At 45.4% G+C, this 9,102-nt stretch overlaps 1 long non-coding RNA gene across 1 annotated transcript; it reads left to right on the top strand.

Annotated features, from left to right (window-relative positions):
* The first annotated feature begins 410 nt into the window (after positions 1-410).
* LOC125759611 (uncharacterized) lies at positions 411-1,672 on the top strand. The gene is made up of 3 exons (XR_007417240.1): positions 411-718; positions 799-940; positions 1,312-1,672. It is a non-coding gene; the product is annotated as an uncharacterized LOC125759611 (long non-coding RNA).
* Positions 1,673-9,102: the final 7,430 nt, after the last annotated feature.

Here is a 9,102-nt window from a genome sequence, read left to right as displayed (position 1 = left end):
AACCGCTGTTCCGTGTTCCGTATTCCGTTTTAGCCGCCATTAGCGCCCCGTGATTGGTCGTTTCACCTGTCACTCAAGTGACGTGTCGGAAGCCCAAATTTTGGTGACGTCAAAATGACGAGTACGCGCTCATTATGCTAAAATATACGGAATCGGTTCCGTCGAAGCGCGGAACAGCCAGCGAGTGGCCCCGTTTCGACGGAATAGCAAACATGGCGGCTTTTTCGTGTTGTTGGCGGCGGTCGCTCGCCGGCTCGGCAGCGCCGTGTGCGCCCGACGACGCGCTCGACATGCCAGTCGATGAAAGAGTTCGCCGTCACCTTCACCCGAAGAAAGGAAGGTGCGGCGATTGTGCGACGAAGTGGCCGAGGAAGGCGACCGACTGCGCTGTCGGTGCAGCCTTCGGTTTTTCGCGAGTGGCAGCCTGAGCCTTCAAGCCTCGTTTGGAAGCGAGGATACTATTGTCATCATGCAAGCTGCGGTGAGCAGACTGTGTGCGATGTTGTGGCGGAGGTAATCGTGCACGCCGGGATCCGTAACAAGTGGGTTCACTTGCCGTGGACGCCAGATGAAACGGGGGCCTTGAATGTTTCCTACGGCTGCCGGCGTCATCGGATGCGTGGACGGCAGCGTTGCCGTCATCATTGCACCGAAGGGCGACCATCACAAGGCGGCATTTTATCCCCGCAAGGGACATTATGCCCACATCGTCATGCTAGTAAGTATCGGTCTTCCCATCCTTTCGAGCGCATGTCCGCGTAGCGAAATGTGGCTCACAGTGGTTCACGCTTTCGTCAGATCTGCGACGAAGACATCGGAATCCTGCCGTGAACCACTGCGTCTGGGGTCAGACTACGACGCCCACGTCTGGTGGACAACGCGGCTGCGTGAGCGCATCGAAGGGGCCCGGATTGCCGCGGCCGTACCTTCTGGCCTCTAGGTGAGCAGAACAAAAATTTGGGATATTCACAGTTTGAGCTAGCGGAATATTTGCTCGCGCTATGGTTAATGCCCTGTTTGATTAGCTACAGGTACTGTTGGTAACTGTGACAACTGACAGGATGTCGCTCGCTGCATGTGTGTCATCTTGCAGCTATCGGTTATCCGCTCCAAAATATCGACAAATGACTCACATTGTCATGACAGCCCATTTGTAGTAGTCATGCTTCGCGTAGTACGGGTAAGTCAGACTGGTGAAGTGTAGCATTAGATCATGTAGATGATTCTATCATTGCTCTCTTTGTGTGGCTCAGCCTTGTGGATCTCTTACATTGAAGTAGTATTTATAACACACCACTTCTATTTGTGCAGGTGACAGAGGCTACAAACCAGGACCATGGCTCCTGACACCTCTCCGAGGCTGTCCTCTCAGAAACGGTGTTAAAAAGGCAAGTGCTACACTGCACATGCTGCAATGCAGTCTGTAATGAAGCGTTGTGCTGGGCTATTGAAAAGCTGCGTTCAGCAGTGCAGTTGTACCCTCCATTAAGAATCAGAATGTGCATCTCACATTGCTGCAGCATGTGCAGTGTTGCACTTGCCTTTGCATTGCAGAAGGTGACAGAAATGTTCATGATTTCAGCGATGATTACAATAGTGAGCATGGCAGTGTTGTCAGAGATGACCCCCAACCACTGCTTAGACAAGGAAGGTCATCACGCTCCTCATGTATTCCTGGACAAACTGTCCGCAGTGGTAATCCGCTATTTGGCTAACTGCACCACTGACAACAGCACTAGGCAAGTGTCATTTCAGTGAGAAACATGTGCCTAAGAAGTAACAATAATATATCGGGTTTTCCGTGCCAAAACCATGATACAATTCTGAGCCACACTGCAGTGGAGGACTGAATTTATCTTGACCACCTGTGGCTCTTTAACGTGAATCTCAATGTAAGTACAGCAGTGATCCTGCACGTTACCCTCATGGAGATGTGTTCGCTGTCAGCAGGAACCGACCCATGCGCTGAATGAAGCTTAGCAGCGCAACTTCCTACCTGCTAAGATGTTACCTAACAAGTAAAAGAAAACGTTTCGAAGTTAAATTTCTTTGTAATAATAAATCGCTACTGGGTTTCATCATATGCTGAATGACCAGGTCTTTCGCAGAACTTGACTACACGTGACTGGGTCATTTTTATATGGCGGTAGATAGGAACTTTTCATTTAGCAACTGTCAATATAACGCACTGTACTCGGCAGCTGAGTGCTATAGCCAATTCTCTGGAAAGCAAGGGTTTGTTATTGTTTTTGTTACTGCTGACCGTCCTCTAATCACGAACACTGTGACCGTTATCTGTTCTATGACTGGGAGTGCACACCAAGTCTTTGTCTCCTCACTTCCTGTATAACAACACAGGGCTTGCCTTTTGCTTCACGCACAACTTGTGGGCACTGTGCTCTTTTGTTGCACATCCACCACACTGTTACTTTTGAAAGGGCCAACTGATGCTGAAACAGATCGTCTGGCATTTCAAGTACCTTTTTCTCATTCAGAAGTGTGCTCATTTGTGAATGAAGAAGTAATGTGAAAGAATATGTAAGCAGTCTCTTCAAGACAGAACCTTGTAAAAAAAAGAATTTATTAGTGTTCACACCAATGCAAAGACGGCACATACTTTCTGTAAATAAACGTACATTGGGAAACTGTAGTGTCATGTTTTTAAAGCATTACTGACATCTTTACATGCACAACTTACAAGAAACATCATGCTGAAGGAAGTGCAGTGTGACATCGCACTGCATGGGTAATTAATGACTACTATAATGCAAATATAGATAACATCAGCATGCCTTTGTACTATGGACATATTACGTTGCTAAAAGCGTTATATGCGTTTCAAGGAGCACCTTTGTGGTCGCGTGTGGCAGGGACCAATACTGTAATCAATGTCAGCGCACCTCAAATTTTGGTTGAAGTTCGGCACATGTTGTCTCTGTTTATTGCTGCGTCCCATCCTACCGCATGAAAAAAAAAAGAGGGACACACGAAATGTGCACAGTATACGAACCACAAGGTACGTGGGCAATTGTGTGCACAGCTATGCATTTCAGATATATTACAGAGTAGTATAGTACCCCTAACAAGATGGTGGTTTGTCAATGTTTATAAGAAAGGACAGTTGCATAACAATGATATTACATGAAGCAGCAAGACAAACCAATGTATACAGTGTTCAAAACACGCCTGTGCAACTGACAGGATGCTTTCCTGAATAGCAATAGCAAAGTTTTTTCTTACAGATATAGCGCCAACATTACGTAAATGTAAAATGCATATTGCAATGTAACTGGCCTAATTTGCAAAGAAGAGTATATGCTTGGTTTTCGAGGACATAACTTTGCAAAAGGATTGATAGCTGTGACCCACGCAGAAGTCAACTGCAGTTTCAAAAAGGACTGTGTGATTATTTTGTTCAGTGTAAAAGCACCTCCTGTGAATGGCAAACAGGCACATCATCCTTTAGTGCAACTTGTAAACACACTTGTGTCATATACATTCCTGCTTCAAGTGGCATCATGAAACTACAGTCTTTTGGTGTACAGTCAAGCCTGGTCTGCATATCATTTCAGATAGCTGACTAGCATATGCCAAAAAACTTATGAAGAGCAAGCACTGCCACGAAATCTTGCAGTGTCCGTTTTACTGGAGAGAAAGGCTATGCTTACAGGCTTGCCGCACGAAATGACGCCACATGATATGTGTTGTGTGCATCATTTCAGAAGGCTGACAATCACATGTCAAAGCAACTTGGGCAGACGTGCTCACACTACCCCAAGAAAGAGGAGTATCGATTTAAAAACACTTACGCACTACACTTTTCACACCAAAAAGTTGACACGCAAGTAAAGAAACGCGGAACAAGGAACAGAAAAATGAAGACAAGTTAACACGGCAATAAAGTCTTAATGTTCATGGCCGACGAGGTGGCTACAGCAGCAGTGAAGACTGGGGAACTCCAGGCCCATTGGCAGCCAGGAGATGTTAGAGGGTGCCTGTGATTAGGTAGCCGAACGCATGCCCCTCACTTCATCGACAAGCTCTGGATGCTGCAGGTAGAGAAATTCACAATGTATTACAGGCCACTTAATGCAAGAACACACAGGAAACCAAACTAATGCTCCATCGGTTTGATTCGGATAGGCAGCGATGACAAGAAATTTGTCATTGAACTGGAGAAAAAATCCAACTGTTTTTTGTTATTTATACGTTTAAACCAGGGCCCAACCACAAGAAGTCAAATAGATTTGAAGTGTTGGTTTCACTTATTTTTGTTCCATGAAAATGTGACCCTGAATTGACTCCGCTTTTTCCTAACCTCGGTACAAGCACTTCAAAGTAGCATCGTTAAGTCTTCACACTTGAGCCTCCTTTATGTGGCAAAAAAAAAAAAAAAAAAACTCGGAACTTGGCGAAAAACTCGTAGCACTTCTAGCCACACACACCAAAAACAGGCCCGCCGCTGCTGGAACAGCCTCATAGGTGGCTCCGTAAATTTTCTCCTCTTTTTTTTTTTTTTGAGAGTTCTCGCCGTAACGCGGTAAACCAATGCTGCATATATCATAGTTCCTTGCAGGCTACAACAGTTATACTTATCGAATCTATTCGATATATCATCACAAATGAAACACCGTGGTGTGCATGTTAACACAAATGTTTTACGCAACAAGTTTCTTCTTGCAAGTTCGATTGATCAGAAATGTACGTAAAATGCACAGGGGAAATAACTGAATGTGCACGTCCATGTACGATGTAACTACGCTCGCTCACGCACTATCGTTCACGAAATCAAAAGGTGAAGCTTACTAGATATCAGACGATAGAAGTACAGGCTTCCCCAGTTCATAACGATTTTTTTTTTCGCTCGCTACCTGTAAGAACCAAAGCAAAGTAAACATAACGCGGTAACGGCATGCTCGGCATTGTTTACTCACCTTGCGGCTAGAATTCCATGTTTTCCTTCCTCTTTGCAGCTTCCGATATTCCTCTGCGACGAAAATACTCCCCGGTAGTCGCGATCACATCCTTTTCGCAGCATTATAGGTGACAGAACAGAAAACACGGCTCGCAGAGACGATCAGCTGTTTTTCTCGCAACGGCCGCCTTAAGCGACTTGGATTGGATGCAAAAGCGACACCCATGTGGCTACGGCTCTCAAAATATGTTTGTTTTGCGTTTATTTCGTAATACGCTTCATTCACCTTAGCACCAGAAGCTCATAAAACAAATTTATTTTCATTTACGCACAATTGTTCTTTTGTCACACGCTCGCGGACGAAATAAAAGAGTTATACGGCCCCTTTGCGGCCCTCAGCCAAAAAGTCACTAAAGCCCCTAAAATTTCCTCCCGAAAATACCTAAAAAATGCTAGGGATTTCCCTAGAATTCCTACTTAAAAAACGCCAACTGCCGCACTTGTCTTGCTCTACAAGCTATGGGCGGCTACGAGCGCTTTTTATTGGCCAAATTCGAAAAACGTCGCGGCTTCCGGCATGGGCGGCGTCTCAAGCGTGACGTAACAGGGAAAACGGAATACGGAACACGGAATAAAAGTACATTATACGGCCGCTTGTCACAGACACAACCCACCGAATTATCGTTATCAAAACGCCAAGGGGCACCTAGGGCTACTGTTGTAGCAACGCAACGGAAATCTAGGGGCACAAGGGAGCAGCGCTTGCTTGCTAGGGAGACCGCGCACGCGCAGACCATGGTACTACTTTTCTGCAGGCGCGCTCCACCGGCGAGCGGCTGCCTGTCTGGCGTTTCCAAATATTTTGGGAGCGCCTGTACATAAGAAAACAATAGGCAATAAAATCAAGGAATGTATCGGTAGTGTTACTCCTATAGTCGGTGACAAGCTAAGAATAAAAAGTAAACTGTACCGCTGTCCATTTGTATTATGCGCGTCCAACTACGGCCGCTCTTTACCATGACGTAACGGTTAAGACGAACCAATGAAATATGCAACATGGCGCCGTTCGCGACGAGAGGCGAGGTATCACTGCACCGAGACCAAGATCCGTCATTTCGAATTTCCTGCGGTGTTTGTTTCTTCCAGAAGAAGCTATTTCCTACTGTTATTCGCACGTACCCAGCATCGTCCTCGCCGTTCGTCATCCGATGCAGTAGAAGCTTGTGACTGTGCCGCGTTTCAAGTGCACCGAAGCGGCGGAGTGTTTTACAACGCTTTAGCGCGTTCCGTCATTTCGGCAACGTCAAGTTGCAACACGGCGTGTGTTCCCTCCATCGTTTGGATACATCAAGCTTATCGCCTGAGGGTCACCACATCGGCGATTGTGGTCGCGTTCATTCGTGAGCAGTGAGGTGAAAGTTATGTCGGAATGTGCGCGTCTGTGTACGATTTACCGCCCGCAAAAGCCATGGCATTAGCGTTGGCACATGTGCGCGTGTGTGTGTTGCTTGGAGCTCGCGACGTGGGAATCTTGGTGATCTATTGTGATATGCGCCGTGCTGTGCGCCTATATAAGTGGCGTATGTGCGGACGGAGCGTGAGAGAAAGAAAGCGACCAACATGGCCCGTTAGCGCAACACAATGCGAAAGTAAACAAACCAGGTGTGGAGAATATGCAGTGGTGTGTGATTTATAAGAAGATAATTGTGGTTACCTGGTGCGTTTGTGATTATGTGACGGTGCCTATTGGGGCAGTTGCGTCGTCTCAACGGAATTTAGTTCCACCAGCCCAGAATGATTTGCTATAGGTTGAAGTGTCCGTCGCGTAAGTATCGCGCTCGATGCACGAACGCCTTGCAATGAGAAACGCCGTGCGAGGTAATCGTTGTCTACAAACCGTGAAATGACGCGCTCGCTGTGACACGTCGATTGCATGGATCGTGATCGTAACTGAAGTGACGCCGCTAAAACAATTATTGAGTGAAAAAAAAACTTTTTTTATTATGGCGTTGCACATACTTCACGATATCATATTTGGAATTCTTGTTTCCGTCTAACATGTGTTTTTTAGCATTTCGCGTGTATTGTGTGCATGTATTACGCAGTGATAATTTGTTTATATTAAACTCGTCAAGCTTATAGTACATAGACCATTTTTTTAAGCGCTTATCCCTTCGTGTGAAGCCTCAGCCGCTCACTATGCTTCACGAACAAACGAGGAGGGGGGAGCCAGAGAGGTGGGGCTTGACAGTGTACGAAAGGAATGTACGTACCGATTGTGTCCACCGAGATTATCTATATAGACATCTATATGTTTTCCTTTCTTTCCTTCGAGGGTGCACGTGCTTTTTCTATGTCCGAGTGTATACGTGTGGTCTTTTGGCTACTGATTTTTTAGGGGCGAAGCTCCTTAAGGCGGCACCCGTTCGTCCCTCGTAGTCGTAGTCGTAGTGCGTAACCAGTCTTACGCTTTGACCTCCAAGGTGGTGCCGGTGGGAGATTTTTCCTGTGCGTTGTTGAACAATAAAAAATTCGCAGCGTGCGCGTTAACTAAAAGCCGAATTCTTCTGTCTCTCATTCCCCATTAGCAGCCATTGGCATGTTCCAGTAGGAAACGTTAGTAGAAGTAGAAGTGTAAGTGTTAGCTAAAAGCCGACTTCTTCTGTCTCTCATTCCCATTAGCAGCCATTGTTTACGTCCAAGGTAGTGCCTGGTGAGATTTCTCCTGTGCGTGATTAAACAATTAAAATTTTGTTCACAACGCCGTTGATTGATGAATTAAACCAACAAAAGACGCCAGATGTTTTGTAAAAGCAAAACGAAAGAACGCCAGATGTTTCTAAAGCAAAACGAAAAGACGCCAGCTGCTTAACGAAAGACGCCAGATGTTTTCTAAAGCCATGGTTTTCTAAACAATGAAAATTCACAACGTACATGTAAAATTAAAGTGAGCTGCAAATCGTCATAACTCATCGAACCTTTAGTATAAACGCGCCCGATCTCACGTCGGTGATGATGTACTGGGCAGAATTCACGGAAGATTCACGGTTTACCGATGAACCTCCGCAGCTTCGCCCACTCATCATCATTCACTCCGTGGATATGCTGTTTTCAGTTGTACATATATTATTTATTTTTTTTGTCGCCCTACCTGCACGGAGGACGATGCTATAAAAGCGCATCGAAGCCTCGTAAATTTTCCCTTGATAAATATCTGTCTCCGATCGAAACGTTGACAAATAAACTGTCTTTTGAGAAGCGTGTATCCTTTTCCTATTTGTCTTACGGCAACCGATGACAGCCTCTTCACAACCTACGTATAGATATATATATACCTTCGCACAGACACACTCGCATATAGAAGGTAAGGGCCCCTCTTCTAGCAAAAGTGGGCCCCCCTGCTGTAATGCCCACAGGGGCGACGCAGGTATGTAATAAATAAATAATAAATTAACTAAAAACTTGAACGTTCAACAGCTTAAGGGGTAATGGCAGTGGCCGTGCAAGTTGTCGAAGCAAGAAACAATCCCCACGTAAAGCTTTTAGTCAATGTCAATTTAGCCGCGTACACCTCCTTGGCGTGAACGTAACGCATGCAGTGGCTCCCACAGATAAACGCCATGTGTGCAACACGCTTTTATTTCGTTGAAACAAGACGTCAAATGAAGCCTTGGCGTTTTCCTCAAACACGATGACAAGCACGGCAACTAGAGACGCAAATGCGGTATTTACGGCAACACACGAGTCGAAATTCACAAAGGCAATCTCAGACCACTTCGCCATACATTTCTTTGAATCACAGTTGCCATAGTTACAGCAGACAGTGAAGAAAACTGGCGGCGAGAGTTTCGCAAAAAAAAAACTGCAATCGACCTTGTTAAATGTGATTAATGTCCCTGTTTTGTTTTGTGAAACCGTAAAATAACGATTCCTTTATATTAAGTTTTATGTTAAATCTGGCATTGAATATCATAATAGGTACTGCTCAGAAACATCACCTTTGAGATGTACATTACTTCTTCGTATAGACTCCGAGATGAACGCGGCGGGGGGTGCGATTTAAACAACACATATATTGTTATGCAGACGCTGAACTCCGTGCCTTGACAATTTATTTTATCTGGCTTTGCTTTCTTTATTTCAATATCAGCGCAATATTGCAAAATAAAGTTCATATGAGTGAACAT

This window comes from Rhipicephalus sanguineus, chromosome 8 (genome assembly GCF_013339695.2).
Source record: "Rhipicephalus sanguineus isolate Rsan-2018 chromosome 8, BIME_Rsan_1.4, whole genome shotgun sequence".
NCBI classification, from domain to species: Eukaryota; Metazoa; Arthropoda; class Arachnida; order Ixodida; family Ixodidae; genus Rhipicephalus; species Rhipicephalus sanguineus.
The sequence above is the reverse complement of the archived record's forward strand: the minus strand, read 5'-3'. Positions and strand labels throughout refer to the sequence as shown.